The following is a 24283-nucleotide window of genomic DNA, read 5'->3' on the forward strand; positions in this document are numbered from 1 at the left end:
ACACACCATGAAGATCAGCGTCCTGCTTCTCTGACGGTCAGGTAATAATAGACACCTGCGTCTGCTCATTACTCACCATGTTTACTGACATCAACTCTAGTGAGAAACACTAATTAGTGTTTTTTTTTATTTTGTTTGTTTTCAGGTCGGTCGCGTCTCACTGCACAGGAAGACCTGAAAACGTTCCTTAAATGGATTCATGTAGAACCACACGGTTAGAGTCAGATTCTCCCTTTCATCTTTATTCAGTCACGTTTTAACACTTTAACTACCAAATCTTACGTCAACTTTACTATTAGGATTCACATAATTAAACAGTCCTTTCTTTTCTTTCTTATTTGGCAGAAATGAAACATGAACACAAAGATAAAATAGACTTTTTCCCAAAATACTAATTTTTGTTCATAAAATGCAAATTTTTTTCCCCACAAAACATTAGTTATTTTTTTTTTCTACAAAGTACTAAATTTTGCTCACAAAACACTCATTTCTGGATAGAAAAAAATACAACTTTGTGCAGAGAAAATACCAATTTGTACCTACAAAATACAAATTTTGCTCATAAAATACTATTTTTTTTCTCCAACAAAACATAAATTTTTTCTACTAAATTCAAATTTTTGCCACTAAATATTTACTTGTCTCCACATAAAACAAATTTATGCCCAGAAAACACTGATCTATGGATAGAAAAAAACAGTTTGTGCCAAAAAAAAAAAAAATGCCAACTTGTGCCCACAAAATATTAATTTTTGCTCACAAATTACTATTTTTTTTCCAGACAAAACACTCATTTTTTCTACAAAATACAATTTTTTGCCTACATAATACTCATTTATGCCCACAAAACACTATTTTGCACATAGAAAATACCAATTTGTGCCAAGAAATTGCCAACTTGTGCCCACAAAATTCTTATTTGTGCCAACAAAATAGTAATTTGTGCTACAAAAATGCAATTTTTTGCCCACAAAACACAAATTTATTCATACAAAACATTTATTTTGCCCCCCTTAAAAGAATAATTTGCGCGCTAGAAAATGTAACTGGTGCCCACAAAATATGACGATTCTTTCAACATTTGACAGAGGTTATATGACGTCCTTTCAAAATAAAAGACACCCAGGAACACATCAAATAGTCTCAGGTCAGCAAGTGTAGTGGGAGGTAGTGGGACGTCAGCAGTGATCAATTGCCAATTAGTCGACTATTAAAATCATTATTTGAGGCAGCCCTACTCACAATCAGTGTTTTTAAAAGTAAGTTTTCCAAAAGTGTTTTACCATTTGGTTGAGCAGTTAAAGGGTTAAAGCCCCACATTTATTTAAAGTTGTGGTAAAAGCTCCAGTACAGCCGTATACTATGGATCCACACTAAATGAGCATTATTGAACGTGCATTTAGCCCATGGTGTTCACACTGGACGAGTCAAGATGGGCCTCCTTCTTCTTCTACAGTTAACTTGTCCGCTACCTACGGTTGGAAAAGGTTTGGTGTCAAATGTCAAAACGGTGCAAATCTGGTGAACCTTGCTCCAGTCTTTTTCCTTCACAGCTCTATTCTGATATACAGTGGGGCATAAAAGTATTCAGTCAGGCACATCATAGGTATATCTCAACAATGAGAGACAAAATGAGAAAAATAATCCAGAAAATCACATTTTCTGATTTTTGAAGAATTTATTTGTAAATGATGGTGGAAAACAAATATTTAGTCAGTAACAGAAGTTTATGTCAATACTTGACATGTTATCTACCCTTTGTTGGCAATGACAGCAGTCAAAGGATTTTGTAAGGTCTTCATAAACGGTTGCTGATATTTTGGTCCATTCCTCCATGCAGATCTCCTCTAGAGTAGTGATTTTCGGGGCAGCACAGACGTTAAACTCCCTTTTCTCTGGGGTTGAGCTCTGGAGAATGGACAGACCCCTCCAGGACCTTGAAATGCTTCTTCTGAAGCCCCTCCTTCATTACCCAGCAGTGTGTTTGGGATCAGGCTGAAAGACCCAGTCGGGTTTCAGCCTCTCTCATCTTTTCAAGTGGGAGAACTTGCAGAACTGGTGGCTGACTGAATACATTTTTGTCCCACTGTATCAAAGACTTGGTGTCAGAGTCCCAGCCGGATACAAACCGTAGTTATTCATTTCTCCTTCATGATCAGTTGTCAAACTGTTGGCACTTAAAGGAAGATGCCATCCATACATCACTACCAAATCTGAGTCTGATCAAACTAGGATTTGGTTTAATTCTAAAGTGGATTAAATCCCCATGTGTTGTAGTCTGAAAACTTAGAAATCTGCATTTACATTGTTTGAAATTAGTCTCTTGAACGTTGGTAAGAGCAGCATGAACATACAGTAGCTTTAGACCAATAATCAACTGTGTGGAGAAATGCCAAAGGAGGATGTGTAAAGGTTAAATCTTTGGTAAAGCTTTGTCAACAACTTGCTTTTGATTTTGGCAAATCCAACAAAATAAAAGACAAACTGCTGAAGTTTGGAGTCATAATAAGAGAGACAAGAGGCCAGAAATGAAGGAAAAAAAGCTCACATTGATTTGGAAGTGAAGCCAAACCCTCATCAGTGTTTTCATGATGTGAAGACAGAAACCACAGCTTTGGGTTCCATCTTCCTGGAGGAATCTGAACAGATGAAGATGGAGTCTGACCTTCTACATTTTCATCGCTGAGTCATTAACGAGGCAGAAAGAAGGCATGAGTCATCAGCAGGAGCCTCATCTGGGACCTCTGAACTTTCACCCTCTGACCCCAAAACCTGGCTCTGCTTTGTCAGCTCGCTCCAACTCCCTTTAACCCCTCGGGGAATTGACGTTTTTTCGTTCTGATTACAAACCTAAACTTTCATCCTGATTAAAAACAAAAGAAACAGAAAAGGGCGAGTTTCAGTCACGTGTGAAGAAATCGTCTCCAGACTTCCTCCACTCTCCTCTGTGCTCTCATCTCCCTCCGACAGCAGCACAAGACATTTCCTTACAAATAAAATAAAATGGTGGTAAAATTGACTCTTTTAAGCAGAACACTTCCTGGTTCAAATCTCAACTGATCTTTCCGGCGTTTTCTCATCATCTTCACCCAAACTCAGCTGGTGACTCAGGGGTGACGGCTTCATATTTCAACAGGACTGCTGCCACGATTAGTCGACTAAACAACGACTTATCGACTATTAAAATACTCGACGACTAATTTAATAGTCGATTAGTCGTTACTTCGTATCAGGGGTCCCCAAACTTTACATTGTGAAGACCTAATAACTGTTTTCTTGTCTGATGTGGAGCCGACGTCGGTTTGTAGGCTAACAGAAAAAGTGTCACAATCAGAGCCTAAACGTAAACATTTACGGTTGTCCAGAAGCCACATAAAGTACAATTTTGAATAACTAATTTCTGTAATTTTCATAGAAAAAAATTATACTAAAACATTTCAAAAACTAGATATAGAGCATTACCTGCAATAATGCTGTAAACTGAATGTATCCACTGACGATGATAGTGCTGATAGCTGAAAATGCTTAAATTGATAGCTAGAAATGCTGAAGCTGATAGCTAGCTCGAATATTAGCTAAATGCCAAATTATTCTAAAAAGCTGAGCAAAATTTATTAGCCAAAACAGACAGCATGTAGCTGAAATATTAGCCAAACAAAAAAACGGAAAAAGATGGTAAAAGATCTAATTTAGCCAAAACAGTTAAGATGTGTGTTTTATCTCCACTTTATGCTTGACCCGATTAGTCGACTAATAAAATAATCAGCACTAGACGGGACAAAATAAATGACCAACAGGAAGTGGAACCCAGGAAAATGTGTGTGTTGTATCAGACACGCATTACAGCTCTGATAATCACCCCATTAAAGCTGCAGTGGCTGACAAACACCCTCATAACTCCAGTCTGTGTGGACACGGGAATTAAACGAGCTATTAGCCTTTGACTTTCTTTATTTAGGTGACATACGACGACTGCAGCCCAACAGCAGCAACACAGCAAACGCTAGAAGGAGCTCCGGACAATATTTGAGCCGCATGAATGACTGAAAAACGAACCGTGTTCTCCGAGTTGTTCCTAAAATCTCTCCTCATCATCCAGAGTGGGATGCAGGAGCAAAGCTCCTCGGAGAAATCCGCCATGAAGGAGATGAGTTATCAGGAGCGTGTTTACTAAACGAGAAGCGTTTTCTGCTCAAGTCAGACTGTGTGAAACACTTGTTCTCATGTTGCTCAGCAGAAATGTTGTGACAACGACGGAACAAGAAAGGAACCTAAAGACCCGTTTGTGTGGGCCGATCTGTTCTGGGAGGAGACAAACTGTACTCAGACTCTGCTCTGAGTGCAGCTCATCACAGTCGCTGTGATGGCAGCATTGTGCTGCCTAATATCTGCATAGAAAAGGAGGCAGGAAGCCTCTCAGATCAATGAATGCCTGAGAGATCAGTGTGTTCGCTCTTCCATGACTTTGCTCCCAGCGTAACTCGCTGACTTACAATTATGTCCTTCTTTCAGGATGTTAACACAAAGAAGATTGAGGTTTATTTCAACGATGGAAAGAGATAAAAAAGAAACAAAAGTTCAATGAGTTTGTTCTACATTCAATCACACCAACCCTCGTCACCCCTCTGCACCACTCAGACCACGTAAGGAGGACCGGAGCGTCCCGTTACTCCATTTAACTTGAAACGCTGGAAAAACCCAAAAAGCAGCTTCAAATGTTCTGGTATTTCTACGCAGTTCCACTCCCAACTCGATCAAATATGGACGCATGGTTCGGACCCCACTGCATCACTGTTTGATGTCCCAAACTCGGACATGCTGGCTGTTCCCTCCAAAACACAGGTCCCTACGCCTGGGATGCAGGACAGGAAGTGGTAACAGACGCAGTAGCAGATGATGTACAGGACGTGGTTACGGACATGGTAACGGACGAGGTAACCAACGAGGTAACCAACGAGGTAACGGACATGGTAACAAACGCAGTAACAGATGTTGTACAGGACGTGATAATGGACCCGGTATAGGACTCGGTAACGGATGCAGTGACCTACGAGGAAACAGACGCGATAAAGGATGTGGTAAAATATGCAGGACAGGCTGTGGTACAGGACACGGTAACGGACAAGGTAACCAACGTGGTAATGCCCGCTGTATAAAACGCGATAACGGATGCAGTAATGGGCGGGGTAACGGACGCGGTAACGGACACAGTAATGGACGCAGTAAAGGATGCGGTACAGGACGCGGTAACGGACAAGGTAACCAACGTGGTAATGCACGCTGTATAAAACGCGATAACGGATGCAGTAACCGACACGGCAATGGACGCGGTACCCAACAATGTAACGGACGCGGTAAAGAATGCGGTACAGGACACGGTAACGGACGCAGTACACAGGACGTGATACAGGACGTGTTACCGGACGGATGCCGTCCCCGGGCCGTGACTTTGACACTTCATATAGAGTCTGTCTGTGTTCTGGGACTCAAACTGAACTGCTACACATATTACATACGTCGCTGGCCGAATGTTTTCCTGTTATAATTGTAAAAACACACATGAAACACGCCTGGTACCGGTAAAAGTATTGGGTTGTTCTGTGAATCTGACTCTGAAGTCATCTCACTCCTCGTATCTTCATTTCCAGGCTCTCCTCCACACCAGCCTTTGCCTTTGAATGCTAATGAAAATCCACCATCCATTTATTTCAGACGCATCGACGAACCAGGACAACCTTCACGGCGCGGGCGGCGATGCGTTCGGCCTTGTGAGCGTGCGGCTCCGAGAAGCTTTGGAGGATCCAGTTATTACAGCCGAATTAGAGGTGTCACTTCATTTTGAACGATGGGCATTACGACTATCTTTGCTTCCACTTAGGAGCAGACGTGAAGGGACTCCAAGGACAAATTGGCTTTTTTAAAGCTTTGTAAAACAGAATGAGCCCATTTGAGGAAAGTAACGGGTCTTTCATGCTGTAATCAGTCCGCTCGTACCTGACGGGCTCACCATCCATCACTGTAATGGATGACAGCCGTTTGGCGGCGTTAAAGAACTACTTCGACTGATTTATTACATGAAGAAGATGGAATATTATTGAGTGATATCTAAATTAAAGGAACAGCTTTTTATTTGGGATATTAAGTTTTACCATTTGTACTTTTTCCGCTGCAACAAATGTGTAAAAACCGTTTTCGTGGCGATAGGTTTTCTTTCTGGGGGACACACGTCATGAAACAGCTGCCACAGATCGGCTGTGAGTCATCTTCTTGTAGCCTGCACCAGTTCAGGACAATGGCTGCCTATAAGGAGAGCCTTCAAGTGCATCCTCATTAAAGTTTCATTAGGCTGAGAGGAGAAACCTGCACGGGGATGTGAGCCGTGGGCAGCCGGTCGCTCTGGAAGAACGTCATCTTTTGTTAGAAACCCTGAAGAAAGGAGTCATTCGGATCTGCTTTTCTGAGGCTTTGGTTCAGCGTGTTTGGATGACGCTCACATCTATTGGAGCTGCGATTATCTCTTATAATTATTATTCATCGTAGACTCTTTGATCCTAAACTTTCCAATGATATTCATATTATCATCTGCTGAGCAGAGACATGGAAAATAGAGGATGGGAGCCATCAAAGCTCAACATGAAAGACCAGACAGAGTCACTCAAGGAGAGATTTTCAAATTTAGAGACAGAAGATAAAGCAGGAGAGATAAGGACGATGACATGCATCTCAATCTCCAGCACCTTCAACTATAACAGCCTGCGGCTTTTCTGTGGAGCTGAAAACTTACTTCAATTAGGAATCTTTGGCAGAGTTGTAAATGTTATTTCTTTAGGATTTATGCTTGTTAACTCCAGAGCTGTCCAAACCTGATCCTCAAGATCCACAGATCCACTCTGGGGTTTTTATTGGGATCACAATGAGGAAATATGGGAGTAGAGCGGTGAGAGACATTAACTTATATTAGCAATACTGAGACAAACAACGGTTTTTGAGCATTTCTGGTGTAGATACCCCAAGCTCTCTGTCCATGGGGCATAAAAACCCATCCTCATCTGTTTGCTTCAGGGAGATTCAGGAGGATCAAATCTGTTTTTGGTCAAGACTTTTAAATTCCAAGCTGACCTGTTGTTGGCCTGAAGAAACGAGCTTTTTGTTTTGGCGTTCGGGATGCGAGTCGTCCTGATGGCAGAGAAGGACAGCAACATGTCCAAAGTGGGGCTGCAGAAGGACGTGTTTTTGTTAAAATGAGCCAAAAGTGGTCAAATAACGGAGAATTGGACTGCAAAAGAAAATACAAAGACGCTTGTTTAAAGAACAATACTCTTACTTTGAAAGAAAACCAGATTTTTTTCTTAAAATAATAATTTTGATAAGATCATTTTCATACCAGTTTTTTTTTTTTAAATTTAAAGAAATGTTAAGAATTGTTTCATTTATTTCTTGGGGGAGCTGTTTCTGCAGAGCGGGGGCGTCCATCTTGGATTGGGTTTGACTGTTCGTCAGATGCTGAGAAGTTCAGGATTCAGACGAGTCCGATTCTGGGTGGGGGTGGGGGGTTCCTGGTCTCTTCTGAGTAAATGTTAAAGTCCAGTCAAACCTGCAGAGAACAAAGCCGGACCACGAGGAGGTGTCAGTGATGAAGAGGAGTCACTTCCTGTTCTACCGCCGCACACGGGTTCTCAGATGAAGGTTAGACACCTGAAGCCCCGTGATTAATGGCTGTTCTCAGATTTGAATCGGGTGAAGAGACGCTTTCAGGCTTTTGTGACAATGATTTACTCCTCTGACAGCGAGTAAACCTCGCCGAAGAAGAAGCCCCGCCTCCTGGTGCAGGAACAATCCATCAGCTGGTGTTTCTGGCGAATCTTTTCGCTCTCAAGTAGAAATGATCAATTAAGGTGTTAAACTGGAGAAAAGGCGACAGTGAAAGCTTTTATTACACTGTTCTACAAAGACGTAAAACCAAAAAAGACGCTTTAACCACAGTTAGCAGCTCCATCATTTCAACTCCTATTGTTCTCAAATCAAGTTTCAGCCTCAGACGGTGAAGACCTGTCAGACACAACCTGCAGTTACTCCACACTTCAAATTAAAAGTCCTTCAGACAGGAGTGTGAAACTCAATCACACAAGAGGCCAAAATCCAAAACACACCTTAGATCACACGAAAAACAGGATAAACATTTATTGAAGCAGCTAAAATATTAGCCAAATGCCAAAAAAACCTTACAAAAGGAAAAAAAAAATAGGTTAGCCCAAGAAGCTAGCATGTAGCTGAAAAGAGTAGCTAAAGTTCAAAATAGCCTTAAAAAATGACAAAAGCCGAAATTGGCCAAAACAGCTATCCTGTAGTCAAAATATTAGTTAAGCTCCAAAACAGCATAAAAAACATAAAGAATAGCATACATCAGCAAAAACAGCTAGCATGTAGCTGAAATATTAGTTAAGCTCCAAAATCAACAAAAAAAACAAGAAAAAAACTTAAATTAGCCAAATCAACTAGCATGTAGCTTAAACATTTAGCTCAAGATAACATCGGGTCATTAATAATGAAATAAAATGATCTGGAGGGCCGGGTAGAATTACCCGGAGGGCCGGATCCGGCCCCCGGCCTTGACTTTGACGTGCTTTAAATAATGTCTGAAGAGAATCGATCGTTCCTGGGATGAGTAGAAAACACAAAATCCCGGACTAAAGGAAGAACTGAACTTCCTGTTTGAGGGACTGCAGACAGGAACGACAGTTTAATGCATCAGAAGATCTTTCTCCATCAGACCGCTTCATCATTACAGAGCATCAGGACTGACAGCAGATTTGTTTTTATTCTGTCTGTGGAAGAAAAACCTTTTCTGAGACGCCGGGAAGGTTTGACAGTTTGGAACCGTTTAAAGCGGCACGTCGGCACCGTTTCAGAAGCAGCCTGCTGCAGACAGGAAGTCATTCTGGAGACTTCAGCAGGAGAACGGCGACCAAAGACGCCGTCTGAGGACTAACCTGGAGCGCCGCAGGCCTTTCTGGTTTTAATTGGATGAACTTTAATTATGTTTGACGGGTAAATAAATCAGGAAAACAAACTTGGACACAGAGAGCGTCGAGGTTCTGATGTCTGTCCACATTTCTGATTTATCACATATTTTTAGGTGTTCTTTAAAAAACTAAAATGCTCTTTTTAAAAACCAATTTTTTTTTTTTGCATATATACTTTAAATTGTAAACATGTTTATTTTTGTGTCTTTTTGCTTTTATAAATTGGTAAATGTGTTTTAATAATATGATTTATATTGTAATATTTATTCCATTTGTTCTATAACATAATTGATAATATGTTTTATATTGTATTTTATATTGCATTTGTTTTATAACATGCTTGACAATATGTTTTACAATGCATTTCTTTTTAAAAACTTTTTAATTTGGTAAATATCTTTATTATGTTTAGGTATAATGTGTTGTTTTATAATAGGACTAGATGAAAATGAGCTTTTTAGCTACAATCTGGCATTTTTGCTTTTTAAGCTCAATGTATTTAAATGCTGTACTGATATATTAATAAACTAAAAATTGTTTAGTGGAGGTTTTTTTATCTGTTTTTGTCATTTTAGAAGATTTGATTTTGTCAATACTCTTTTGATCTTTGTCATAGAGCATAAAAATGGTTTCATCTCAGATTTCAAAATTAAGTTTTCTGTACAATTCTCAGTTTACTGTGAAATAATTGTGTAATAAAATGAAAATATTTATCTGAAAATAAAAAAAGGCAATAAAAAGGATAAAGAAATCTTTTGGGTAATCCATTACATGTAATCTAAAGGTAATCTATTACTGCCAACTCAGTGGCCTTGCTAGTAAAGTAATTAAAACAAAGCTTTAGTGTCTCTAAACCCTAAAATATCGTAATTTACCATTTAAAAACAGAAGGGATATCTGCTGTGCAGAAATGATTAAGAAAATATTACAAAGCCATGATGCAAATGTAGAGCGGTTTCTGTTTTGTTAAGAGACTAAAAAACCTGCATTTCTGTTGGTATATGAAACAGAAATTACAGTAAAATGATTTGTATGGTTGAAAACTTTAATCACCAGCATTTCTGGATCTCTTATAGGATGTCTAACTTTACCAAAGTCCTTTCATAGTAACCATAGCAACCAAAGCATCAGTGTGTGACGTGACGGCGCCGCTGACCACCCGTCCAGATATGACGGGTTGGGAGTCAGAACGTGTTACCTGAGCGGGGCTGCAGCTCACAAATTGTAAAGAAAAAAACTCTCAAACAGTCCCAAGCTACTAAGGGTTAAAAACATTCGATTGATAGGTTTTAATAAACTTTAGTTAAGTTTTTCCTGTTCTAATATTCACAGTGTTTAGACTGAAATGGGGAAAACAACAGACCTGCTGCGATAATGAGGAACACATTTCATTGGAAGAATTGTTTTCTAGAACATCAAGTAAAATGAACCAATCAGCTCTGACCACCGACGTCATCCTCAGACAGGTGAGGGGTCGAACCTGTGCAGCTTCAAGTCTCATGTCTGACTGTTCTGTTTCTGTGGAACGATTCCCGGTCTTCCCTACAGTCACTGAAAGACGTCTAAATCCACCAGCGTTCCCTCTGGGCGTCTGTTCCCGCCCCTGAGCGTCTGTTCCCGCCCCTGAGCGTCTGTTCCCGCCCCTGAGCGTCAGCGTTTGCTGCAGTCTAAGGAAAGCTCTGAAACATTCCTACCTGAGGTTCTCTGGGAGCCAGGAAGTCAGCAGGCGGAGTCGACGCTTCACAGACCAATTGAAATTCCGCTCACATCACTTGCTTGAGGGTTACAACAGGATGACAAGCTAACAAGGACACCCTCCCACCTGCAGAGGAGCAAAGAAAGGAGATGAGGAGGAGACGAAGGAGGTGACGGGAGAAGAATGAGCAAAGAATGCTGGGACGGCGAAGGAAAAATGTCAACATGTTGCATCATTAATTCATTAGTATTCCTTATGGTTCTCTCCTGCCGTCTCCCGTCCCTCATGTCACCCACCTCTCCTCATTTTCCCTCCATCAATTCCTCCTTAGCCCCTCGTCTACCCCTCCCCCCCGGCTGCTCCGTCTAGTTCCCTTCATTAAAGTTCCTCAACCCGACGCTCCGAACGCACAAAAGCAGCTGCTAGTTCTGGCAGTTTCACAGAAATGCAAATCGCCAAACCAGCCTCACGGTAAGCTGGATCAGAAACCAGAGCGATGCGTTCCCACTGGGGTCACCCCGAGGGCGGGGTGTCAAACTCAATCTCACAGGGTCCAAAATCCAAAACACACCTCAGGTCTTGGCTATTTTGAAGTTTAGCTATTATTTTAGCTACTTGTTAGCTGTTTTGGCTAGCATACTTTTTTTTTAGGCTAACTTGGAATTTAGGAAATATTTTAGATTGTTATCAGAATTTTCATCTTTCAGCTTCAGTGATTTTAGCCATCAATTTCATCATTTTCAGCTATCATTTTCATCATTTTCAGCATCTTCAGCAGCCAAATTCAGCTTCCAGCATTCACACTAGCATTATTGCAGGTAATGCTATATATCTAGTTCATAATTATGTTAAAAAGTTACAGTTTTAAAAATGTAGATCTAGAGAGTTCAATAATGTTTCTCCTGTTCTTCCCGCGATCTAAGGTCTGTTTTGGATTTTGACCTTCTGTATGACTGAGTTTGTCACTCTGGGTTCTGGTCTAAAATGTTCAAGTTACACTCAATGCAGGAAGAAAAAAACACAGTTTTCAGGCCTGTAGTGAAACTCACATCAGCATTCATTGTCGAATGTGTTTGTCAGATTCTCCTCCTGACACAAACCTCTCCTTTACCTGGGCTCGGGGCCTGATTGTGCCCCCTTGTGGTGGCATTCTCCTCACACTTGAACCAATTAAAACATGTTGTAAGAAAGGCAGAGATGCAAATGTGACAAGTATCATAAATAGAAAGCAGTTTTTCAGATGTTGTCCACCCACACATCAAATCCGTTTAACTTCTGCTGAAGGCTCCTCCAGGAGGAGAACCGGACTCGTGAGTTTGGCAGAAGGAGCCTCTCACTCCAGCGCTGTGCACGGCGGCCTCGGTGACACGGTGGAGGCGGTGAGGGTGAGCCGTGTGGGCGACTTACATCGCCTTCTTTACACTAACACACCAACACTTTTATATGAAATGTTTGTTTCCAGCAGAACCGTTTTCTAAAGAAATTCCATAACTGATGTGCTTGAAAACACCTCAGCTCAGCAAGTGTTAGTTTGTAATAGATTCATTCTCCTGCATGAATATGAAGGTTGAAAAGAAATTAATTAAGTTGATAAAATACAGCAACAAGTAAACAAAAAAAAACTTGTTTGGTAAAGATAAATGAAAGAAACGCACCTTCTAATGAAAACAACACAACAGAGGCTTGATGAGAAACCAGGCAGAGCGCGATAAGAGAATCTAAATCCTTTTAAAACATAAAGAACTGGATCACAGCAGGAAGACAACGACGTTCACCGAGCAACAAAACACAGAGAGGAGTAAACTATGAAGATAAATGGACCTGAGGGATAAAGCTGAGGAACGAGGTGGGAGGAAGACCAGGACTACTCTGGTGTGTTCACACCTGAGGAAGAATGTTAGCACAAAAACCAGAAGCATCTGAGGAATCAACCAATCAGCAGAGAGATTGAAGGTTCAGATAAACGAGTTGAAATGAGAAAAAACGCCAAAACGCATCATGAACATTCTAGGAATTTAATTCTTGTATTAATTCAAACCATGCAACAATTCCTGTGATAATCCAAAGATACGATCATATGAAAGTCTAGACGCACGTAAACGTACTTTTAAGGCTTTCTTACTTGAGCTCATTTCTAACTTAATTTTGACAAAATATATTTTTATGGAGAGTGAAATATTGAAAGTTATTCAAGGTTTAAGTTGATTTATTCTGGAATAATATTCCTGCCTTTTTATTATTCATAATTATGTTAAAACGTTACAGTTTAAAAGTTTTAAAATCAGCATTCTGCTAGCTTTTTGGACTATTTTGGGATTTATTAAGATTTTTTAGGTTATTTTGTAGTCTTGCGAATATTTCAGCTTCATGCTAGCTGCTTTGGCTAATTTAGGCTTTTTTCAGTTTTTTAGGCTGTTTTAAAGCTTAACTAATTTTTCAGGTAGCTCTTTTGGCTAACCAGTTTTTTTTGTTTATAGTCTTTTTAGGCTATATAGGCATATAGCTAATATTTTAGCTGCTATCAGCTTCAGCGTTTTTAGCTACCAATTTCAGCATCTTCAGCTTTAGCATTATCACAGGTAATGTTATCTATCTAATTCATAATTATGTCTTTAAAGTTTTAAAAATGTAGTTTTAGAGTGTTCAATCGGCCCGCGACCTAAAGTGTGTTTTGTATTTTTTCCCCTTGTGCGGTTGAGTCTTACACTCCTGCTTTAACCCATACCATTCTGGCTCCGCCCACATGAACATTTATGTTGTTTGGCTGTATATGCTAACACTTATAAACCTATATTTTCCTGCAGATTTCCTGTTTTATGGACTTGATCAGTTATGGTTTTTTTTATTGAAACTGTGTTCTGAGAAGAATTAAAAAATGTCTGTGAAAAAATAAACTGCATCCACTGCTCACTGTTATTAACCTTGGAACGAAACAGACAAAAAAGACATTTCTAGAGCTTCTTGATCTACAGTCTCCTGTGATGTCGTTTTAGGTGGAGGGGCTTCAATCCTGCAGTAATGACCTATTATGACCTTGGTGGCATGTCAGGGTCATCCCAAGCAAGTGTAAAAAGTTCGAACGGAGTCATTTCAGGGGTTGAGAGGTAAGGAACTGCTGTAAAATTATGTTTGGAACAAACACAGACGTGCTTCATATGTATACTCTAAGGTGTTCCACAGATCGACTTCAAGGGAAGTTGGGTTTTGCATGAGTTGATCAAAACTCTCCTTAACCTACTTTATTTGACATTTTGTGAATAAGTGAGAATGGATTTTGAAGTCAGGATTTATCTCTTTATTTTTTCACGTAGTGACATTAAAGACCAAAATAAACCAAGAACAGGTGAAATGGCGTTTGTGCTCCACAGGTAAACCATTGACGGTTTTCTGTCTTATTGATTTGTTGCAGCTTTAGGAATGAGAACGACCAGAGAAGATGTCAGACACCCAGAAGGCTGTAGAGGAGCAGAGGCCCCACAGATGATCCCAAAGAGGACGTTAGAGGACAGTCAGACCCTCAGATGAAGGTGATGGAGCTCCACGTGAAGCTCAGGTGTTTCCCTCCTCATCTTCTGACGGACAGCTGCAGGAGCATTAGCACACCGACAAAACGCTGGATTAGCGTTAGCTGGGCTCATTGCTACACAGAAAGGGATTAGCCTTAGCACACGCTAATGCTGTAGGCTAGGAGATTAGCGCTAGCTCTACAGCCAGAAGGCTACAGGAGGAGAGATTAGCCAGAGTCAGACTTTACACTAACGATGATCAGGAGCCTGAAGGACCAAACAGCAGGACGCTGAGGCGTTCAGAGAGCAGCGGCGGGAAAGATTAGCAGGGCTTTGCGGCGCAACTGTTCACGCAGTCGGGAGAAATCAAACGATTAATAAGAAGGAAGTTTGTCTGACGGGAGGAAGCAGCTGAGATGATTCAGAGGTTCAACGACAGCAGATCTCCATCCAGAACACACAGGAGGACGTTTTCAGGGAAAAACCGCATTCAAATGTCAAGTAATAAAGTGTTCATTTCAACGATTCTTATTGAGAATTATAGAAATGATATGACATTTCTGGGATGCAGACAGATTATTCAGTGAATATATGTTAACTAAAGAATATTATCTATAAAAAAACTTAAGAAAATTATTTATTTTACAAGAAACTGACTTTGTTTAATTTGTCAAGTGGATCTTCTTTGCTAAGTTTTTTTCTTACTTTATTTAACAAACAGAACAACAAAACTAGCAAACAAGAAAAGACAGAAAAAAGGTGTAAAAGTCAATGAATGGACAGATGCATTTGGATAAAGAACATTTATTCTTTTATTTATTTTTCTTCCCTTTTTTGTTGCAAATTTTTAATTTAATTATGTATGGAGCAAATTGAGGCCAATATTATTTGAAATAAAAAAAGGAGTGTTTGGTAAAAAAATAAATATGTAAAATAACAAAAACTTTTTGCTATTCTAAAATAAATGTGATTGTTTTCAGCTTGAAATGTTGTTTTTTGGTTTTTAAAACTTTTTTTTTTTTTTCCCTTTCAACTCTTTTTTTTGCTTTTGAATCTGAAAGTTTTAGTAACAAAACTTTTGGCCCCGTTGTGGGGTGTTGGGGGCGGGGCTAACACCAAAGACCAATCAAAACAGATGAGGGTGGTACCTTCAGTCCCGGTGTGTTCACTGACTCTGAGAACTGTGAGAATTAACATCAGAAAATCTCTGTATCGTCTGTACTATCCTCGTCTGAAGTTGTCCTAAGACGGCTGTAAAAATCTGAGTTTTCGTGTACAAACCACACCTCCATCAGTTTTGGAGATTTTACTTTTTTTTTGGCCAAACACCAACATGTTTTTCAGTTTGTTTTATTTGGACTTGAAATAATATCGCCCCGATTTAGCTCAATAATGACGTTCTGCAGCAGTTGGGTTGAAACAAAGTTCAAAAACCAAAAAACGTCTCAGAGAAATCCAAAGAAGTCTTAAAGTTATTATGGGATGGCCACAGGATTTACTGTTTGTGGCAAAGTTTGAAATGTGGCCATTTTTGCACAATATGAGAAAGGAACTTTTTGTTCTTTTAATCTTCACGACATTTCACAGACACACAACCAGGTTGAGTTCACAACCACAACTTAGGTTTGTTTGACCTTTAACCTCCTCTGAGGCATTTTATTGACATGCGTTTTCGGAATAATACATGGGGAAAAAAAGGTGATTTTAAAGTTTGTTTATTCCCTAAAAGTTAGTGTTTATTCCTTTATTGGTCGTACATTTTTTACTGGAATATTGTGAAAAACTATTACATAAATGGTTGACTAAAGCTGAACAAAACAATGCGACTTATGAACATATTAGAGAAGTGGGCGTGGCTTACAATAAACCTCAGTTACTAAGGAAATACAAACATTTACTTTTGCTAATTCTTCTAAAACTGACATCGACTTGTTCAACACCACCAGGAGACCAAAAAATAAAATGGTTGCTATGGAGATAAAACCTACAGAAAAGCTGCCATTTTTCAACAGTGTTTTACTGATGGCGTGCAGCTTGAGCTGGGGAGGCGGGGCAGAAGGCGGAGTGAGGGGTAAGGAGCAGAGAGGAACGACCTACAACTTGATGCTGATCTTTCTTGAGAACAAATCATCCCAAACATCTGCTTTACACAGAGCTACATGAAGAAAGTGACACTTTTAATTAAGAAAATTGACATGAATGCATTATTTTGATGATTCTTAATCTCAGAGATCGTCACGTTTAATTAGCAGAAAATAGAAAAGCTTTAGAAAACAAAGAGAATATGCATCTTTTCTATTTAAATCCCAGCTGATATCTGGAGCGAACTCTGGGTTATTCCTGTCAGCAAACGTCCAAACACGCCTTTAAACCCTGGAAGAGCTGAAATGTGTGCAAACATTCACCGTGTCTTCTCTTTGTGATCAACAAAACGGTGATTAAAATTTATGGCTGCTAAAATTACTCCTAAGGCGCAAATGAAATGTCAGAAGAAAAATAATTAAAATGTAATTAGGATCATAAAGTGATTGCAAAAGTCTACTGACAGGCATTTACAGGAAAAACACATTAGGAGCCACTGCTCCCACAATCCCACCTGATCCATCAGAACTCATGCTGGAGCGTAAAACCCGACTTGGAGCCGGACGGACAACAGAAACACCAGGTTAGGGGGATTCTATCATCGCTTTGGATTCAAACCATCTGGAAAAATAAGAATCTTCTGCTGAAACTGAATTTGGGGATCGTGTGGATTTTTTTTAAACTCAAAACAGATTTGGGAAAAAGAGAAAACACTTTGTGAGGAAGATGAGTTTTTGCCTTGATCCATTATAGATTGGGTGGACGATGGGAGGCGGCTGGAGAAGATTCCTTCTCCCTGAAGTGGCTCCGGGCTCTTTTCGCCCAGCGGGACTCTTCCTGTCCACATCGGGTCTCCGGGATGCTGCCGGACTGACGGAGCATCCAAAGCATTACTTCAACTTCTTTTCCGTCCCCCTCTGAAGTGGACGGAGCATGCTGGGAAAGTCGATGAGCTCATAAGCGGCTGATTGGCTGCAGACACACTCAGGCACACGCACGACTGTGGACTCCTGCTCGTCTATAATTAATGCTGTTTTCAGCAGCTGCAGCAGGACGGCTTTAACATCTAGAACACACGTCAAAGTCAAGGCCCGGGGGCCGGATCCGGCCCTCCGGGTAATTCTATCCGGCCCTCCAGATCATTTGATATTTTTGTTATTAATGGCTACATAGTACGGGACTATATAGTGCCCTGGATTTTAAAGGTCATTCAAACCCGATGTTCACAACTTTTCTTTAGTTTTTCTGATCACCACATGTGACGTCACCGATTTCAGTGACAATCTAATAAAATAAACATTTCTTGACGTTTATCTCTGACTCCACTGTGTTCTGATGGTGAAAATGTGGATAGTTTGTTAAAAAATTACATTTAAACACGTTTTTTTTTTTAATTGTTCAACCTCAATGCATTGTGGTCTATATCTAGCGAGCATCGATGCACACTTGTTTTTCGCAAAGACTTCTGGGAAATTTCAAGTGCACTTGATTTTGGAATTAGTAGATTTGACAGCACTAGAAAATGGTGAACCTGCTATATAGTGATAAGAAGGGGAATAAGAAATTTAATTTGGGCCTTTTTCAGTTTTTTAGGCTATTTTGTTGTTTTTTTCAGCTCTCTCTATATATATGTGCATTATTTTGGAGTTTAGCTAATGTTTCAGCTAACATTTCAGCTCAATGGTAGCTGTTTTGGCTAATTTGGGCGTTTTTTTCCTTTATTTAGGCTTTTTTGGGGTTTAGCTAATATTCCAGCTAATTTAGGGTTTTTTTAGACTAGCTAATATTTCTGCTACATGTTAGCCGTTTTGGCTAATTTTGGCTTTTTAAGAAGTGTTTTAAGCTGTTTTATAGTAAGGCTAATATTTAAATGCCAGGTATTTTGGCTAATTTATAATTTCTTTCAGTTTTTTTAGGCAATTTTGAAGTTTAGCTATTTTTTTAGCTACATGCTAGCAGTTTTGGCTAATCTAAGTTTTCTTTTTTAGGCTATTTTGGAGTCAAGCTAATATTTCAGCTAAATGCATTTTGGATTATACTGTATTTAAGCCAAAAACCAAAAACCTGTGAGGTTTACTAGGACACAGTTTCTGCAGCAGGTCAACATTTTTGGTCCGACCCCCCTTCCCCTCTCCGTTTCTGAGAGCTCTCTGATTACAGCAGGAGTCTCAAACTCAGCTGTTATCAAGACTAAGCTAACTGTTTTTTTTCTATTCCTGTGTCTTTCAGGAAGACTCGTATTCAGAGACTCTAGGGCTGATGGAACGCTGTCTTTAAGCGTCTTCTTCATGTTTCCGTCTCCTGCTTGGACCTCCTCCCTGCCTCCTCTCTCCTCCAGCATCTCCTCCGTCCTCGTTTCTCTGCAGGAGCCATCCATCCTCCTCCTGTCTGCCTGCAGTCAGCTGTCAGCTCTGACTGATAGTCGGGTGTTTGATACCGTCCGCGTTTGATTGCTCGGGTCTTGTTATCTGTCACTCTGGCGACGGCGAAACTCAATCTCAGTTTTAGCAGTGGAATGGTTTCCCCGGGCAACGCCCCCTCGCCGAGGAGGAGACGCGTACAGCAGCGGTTCCAGAACCCGCCGTTTGTCAGCAGCAGTCGGTGTGTGTGCGTCGCATAAGTGTGTGTGCATAGCACGGCGGCATTCATCACCGCCGCTGACACGGCGCCGTCTCAGTGTGGACAGTAGAGAGTGGTTTCAGGCGGCGTCTGACGATGGCGTGGTGCGAGTCTGTTCGTGTGTGGAAGACGGAGATTCTCCAGAAGATACATCTCTGCACTGATGAACATTTGATGAAGCTCATTTTTAGTGTTCTAGATTTATGTTGAGAAAAAAAAGGAAATTTCACACAAATGTCCAACAAAACCAAGATTTCATGTGTTTGGAAACGATCTACAGTACACGTGTTAAAGATCATTTTATTTTGGTATTAATGACCCGATGTGATCTTGAGCTCATTTCCAACTTGTATAATTTTGACAAAATATATTTTATGGAGAGTAAAATATTGAAAGTTATTTAAGGTTTAAGTTGATTTATTCTGGAATAATATTCCTGCATTTTTATTATTTATAATTATGTTAAAAATATCTTAATGTTTTTTAAATGAACATTCATCTAGCTTTTTGGACTATTTTGGCATTTACTAAGACTTTTTTTTTACTTCTTTAGCTAATATTTTAGCCACATGCTAACTTTTTTGGCTATTTTAGGCTTTTTTCCCTTTTTTGAGGCTATTTTAAAGTTAAGCTTTTTCAGCTACAAGGTATTTGTTTTGGCTAACCTACGATTTTTTTTTTTTTTTTTTTTACATTTTTTAGGCATTTATTTAACAATTTAGCTGGCTAATAACTTTAGTGTTTATACATTTTCTGAAGTTGGTCTCATGGTCGGGCGATCAGAAGGAAACCCAGATGCAGGAAAGAATCAAACGCACATTAAAGGCAGAGTCCAAAGGCTTTCATTTACATCAACCATATTACCAAAACTCACAGGACTAAGAAAACAAACCAGGAAACAAAACGAGCCGACACACGAGTAAATACAGAGAGCCTAACTACTGAAGTGCAGGCAGCTGTGACTGCTTAGCAGCATCCACAGGAGAATGGGCGGAGCTACAGCTGCCTGCACACAGGCAAAGGAAAAAAGTAACTCATGAAGCCGAACATGAGGACATATTTAAAGAAAATTCAGCTCAAAACTATATTTCGGAGTATTTCTTTATTCAAATCACTGAAGATCAGAAGCAGACGAAAAAATGCTGTTTTAATAAAACATTTTAAAATATGTGCTGGGCGGGGCCAGTAGCTCTCTGCTTGAGCTGTTAGCAATGGGGAGGGGAGTGGGGGCGGAGTTGCTCTTTATGCATCAGTTGTGTCTAGTTTTAGCTGGTTTTGATCCTCTGATTGATTCTAAATAAAAGGGTTTTGTGTTAAAGTTTGTGACTAAAGAGCAGGAAAGTCCTCGGTTCAACAGCTAGACAGAAACTTTTCATTCTTTGGGGTTTGTATTTTCAGGATGCTCATTAATAGTGATTTAGTTGCAATTAAAGTAGAGAAATTAATATTAAAATTACCAAAAGGACCATCAAACTGATGAGAGAAACCAGAGGAGAACCCACGAGATGAAACGAAAGAGGAGAGTCGAGAGTCAGACGGCTTCGTTTCTCCATCAGAGGAAGTCTCCGTTTTTGTCAGGTTTTTGTTTTTGTTTGTTTTCAGTCATTTGTTGTTGTTTACAGCTGCTGTCCGTGTCCGGCAGCCTCAGACGCCGTGACCCCAAGTCTGACCTTTCTCTCATCTCAGCGACAGAATCGACCCCAAACACGAGGAGATAAACAGGAAGTCGTCTGAAGCTTGACTTCCTCGTCTTGTTCCTGAGGAGGAAGTTTTCCCGAACGTCAACACACGACGACACAACCTCCAACCGCACAATCCTCCTGCTGCCTGAACGACACAACCGGTCCCAGCAGAACCAGAACCAAACTGCTTCCACATCGGAACCAGGAAAAACTTTTTCAAATCAAAACCAAAACCAAACTGGTTGCATATCTGAACCAGCACAAACTACGTTCACGCTGGAACCAGAAAATAACTGTTTTTATATCAGAACTAGAACCAAACTTTTTTTATATCAGAACCAAACTGGTTTCACATCAGAACCAGAACAAAACTTTTTTTTTTTTTTGTAGCGGAACAAAACACTTTTTCACATCAGAATCAAAACTAAACTTGTTTCGAATAACAACCAATGAATCAATTTCCACATCAGAACCAGAACCAAACCGTTTTCATTTAAGATCGAAACCATTTTCACATCAGAACCAGAACCAAACCGTTTTCATTTAAGATCGAAACCATTTTCACATCAGAACCAGAACCAAACAGTTTTCAGATCAGAACCAGAACCAAACTTGTTCATATCAGAATCACCAACAAAACAGTTTTTACTTTAGAATAAAAAACAAAATTAGTTTCATTTCAGAACCAGAACAAACAAACAAACAAAAAAAAAAGAAAAACGTTTTTCACATCAGAAACTGTTACTTTTTTTCAGATCCAAACCGTTTTCACATGAGAACCAAAACTGTTTTGACATCAGAACCAGAACAAAACTTTTTGTTTGTAGCAGAACAAAACAGTTTTTCACACCAAATTCAAACCAAACCAGAATGAATCAATTTCCATATCAGAACCAGAACCAAACCCTTTTATTTTAGATTGAAACCATTTTCACATCAGAACCAAGACAGAATTTTTTCCACATCTGAACCAGAACCAAACAGTTTCAAGATCAGTTTTTCAGATCCAAACCGTTTTCACATGAGAACCAAAACTGTTTTGACATCAGAACCAGAACAGAACTGTTTTCGTTTTAAAACCAGCACAAACAGGAAGTAGTCAGGATAGGAAAATAAAAGTCAGACTCTGTTAGGCTAAAGATTTCACAATAAAATACCCTGATGCTCAAATAAACTCATAAACTTCATTAGTTATAAACTGTTTAAAAGAGATTTATCTTTAATCCACGTTTGAAGTGTCACACCAGTATTTTTATTTTTTTAGATATTTTTGTTTTAATGATCATTTTGAATAATTTCATTTGATTTTGTCTCTCATTCTTCCCGTTTGTCCTCATTTAGAGCTGAGTGTTGTTGGGGGGTTAATGGTTTGTCCTTTCCTCCATAATTATACATAATTGGAGAGATTTAGATGGTTTTAGAGGCTGAAGATGATCCGTTTATTTGAATAGAACAGTCTGTGTCACTCAAAGTGTCAGTTTGGCATAAATCAGGTAAAACTTCATCCTCCTGATGCTTCTTCGTTTTCACTGGATTCTTGTTTTTCTGTTTAACCTTTGATGAGTTCAGCTGTTAAAGTCGGAGCTGAACTCATTTTTAACGTCTTAGTTGTTCTCCGATAAACACGTTTATGATTCTGCTACAGCTAAAAATGTAAAGAGCAGAGCGGCTTGAGTTCAAAAGCAGGAGAGAGGAGGAAAGACGCCTGCAGCATCCAGCAGGACCTCTGCTAATCCAGACCTTCTGTTATCTTGGAAAAGGGCAGAAATCCCTGCTAATCATCAGTCGGGAGAGAAACCCTGATAGTAAACGAGGCGCCGCTCGTTATGTGTGAGCAGGAGCGTCATGTAAACGCATGTGCACGTGACGCTGCGTGCGTTCAGCTTCACAGAATCAGAGCTGGTAAAAAAGGACAACAGCTGGAGAAGGCCGGATGCAGAGAACCTGATGAAGAGGAGGAAGGGAAAAACAAAGACGGAGATGACAACAGCACAAACAGGAGGAGAGAGAGGGGCGGGCGTGCGACAGAGGAAGACAGATGGAGGTGAAGGCGTGGAGCGAGCGGCGCTCTGCATTCAGATGCTGCTGCAGGCTGAACCTGCATGCTGAGTCTGTCAGAGCAGCAGAAAGGACAAACGCCTCAGCAGGTACAGACACGCCGCCGACCACTCATCAGAAAGGCTGTGGCGGCGGTGGCGGCGGTGGCGGCGCCTTCACAGGCCGAGTCTAACGTCCAGGACTGGAACTCCATCCAGCAGCAGACGCTCGTTCACTCAGCAGTTCAGACATTCATCCAGATGTTGCAGCACGGTTCTTCTGATTTCACTTTGATCACAGTCAGAAAAACTGTTTTAATTACCTCTAAAACACGTTTGTTTAGTTTAGACTAATATTTACACGCTAGCCGTTTTGCCTTATTTTATTTTGGTTTTTTAGGCTATATTGAAAATTAGCTAATCAGCTACATGTTAGCTGTTTTGGCTTTTTACATTTTTTAAGCTACTTTGGAGTTTAGCTAATATTTCAGATAACGCTATAGCGTTAGCTGAAATATAAAAAAAATTAGCCAAAACAGCTATAGCTGTTTTGGCTAATTTTTGTTTTCGGCTACTTTGAAGTTTAGCTACTTTTTGAGCTACATGCTAACTGTTTTTTCTCTAACATAAGTTTATTTCTCTTTTAGTTTTTTAGACTTATTTGACATTCAGCTAACATTTTAGTTGGCTATCAGCTTTAGCATTTTCAGCTATCAGCTTTAGCATTTTCAGCTATCAGCTTTAGCATTTTCAGCTATCAGCTTTAGCATTTTCAGCTATCAGCTTTAGCGTTTTCAGATATCAATTTCAGCATCTTCAGCAGCCAAATTCATCTACCAGCATTCACACTAGCATTATTGCAGGTAATGCGATATATCTAGTTCATAATTATGTTAAGAAGTTACGTTTTTAAAGTTTTAAACATGTAGTTTTGTAATGCTCACTAAATGTTTATCCTCTTCAGCCATCACCTAAAGTGTGTTTTGGATTTTGGCTCCTTGATTGATTGAGTTTGACACTCCTGCCTTTGATGGTCCAACGCTCAATGGAAACGCTCACTATAAGGTTAGTCATTCTCAATGCCCCCCCCATCATCTCATTGGAGATCATTACATTTAAAACAGACACCAGAAGATTGATGGTTTACAGGCTGAACTTTCACTTTTAAACCTTTTGTTTGCAGTTCGTGTAAAGAAATGTTTCTCAACAGTTTCTGGTGATTAAATCCTGGAATCACTTCCCTCGATCCATCCCGCTCTCCCATTCAAATGAAAGAATGTGACTCCCTGATTAACATGGAGTCTAACTTCAAAGCAAACTGAAAAAAATGACTGCAGTTCATGATCAAATAATCCACTATTTGCACCTTTAAGCTTCAAATTTTGGTTGTATTTCTCTTTTCTTCCCTTCCCGCCTTTTTATCCTAACAGTCGTCTTTGAAAAGTTCCTCCATGAGATTCCCTCTATCCTCCCGGTACTGGTGTCTGCATGGGGGGGGGGTCGTCACAAGTGTTTGTGAGATGATATCTGCCGCCTTGTTGTGAGGAGGTGTTCATTACACAAAAGATCAATGCCAACGTCTCCCACTTTCCCTCAGCAGGACTGCAGCCGCCGACGGAGGGAACGTGGGGAAAAAGGA

At 40.0% G+C, this 24283-nt stretch overlaps 1 protein-coding gene across 5 annotated transcripts in view; it reads right to left on the reverse strand.

Annotated features, from left to right (window-relative positions):
- si:cabz01090165.1 (uncharacterized protein LOC100333421 homolog) overlaps positions 1 to 24283 on the reverse strand; it is a 305072-nt gene that overhangs the window by 160308 nt on the left and 120481 nt on the right. For 4 of the 5 annotated variants that reach the window (XM_036215075.1, XM_024276867.2, XM_024276863.2 and 1 more), the window contains one exon: positions 10718 to 10845. The exons of the other annotated variant lie outside the window; for it this stretch is intronic. The gene's annotated coding sequence lies outside the window, so the exon portion shown is untranslated. The remainder of the gene's footprint in view (positions 1 to 10717; positions 10846 to 24283) is intronic. 5 annotated transcript variants of the gene reach the window in all.

The sequence above is a fragment of the Oryzias melastigma genome, linkage group LG13 (genome assembly GCF_002922805.2).
Source record: "Oryzias melastigma strain HK-1 linkage group LG13, ASM292280v2, whole genome shotgun sequence".
Classification (NCBI taxonomy): domain Eukaryota; kingdom Metazoa; phylum Chordata; class Actinopteri; order Beloniformes; family Adrianichthyidae; genus Oryzias; species Oryzias melastigma.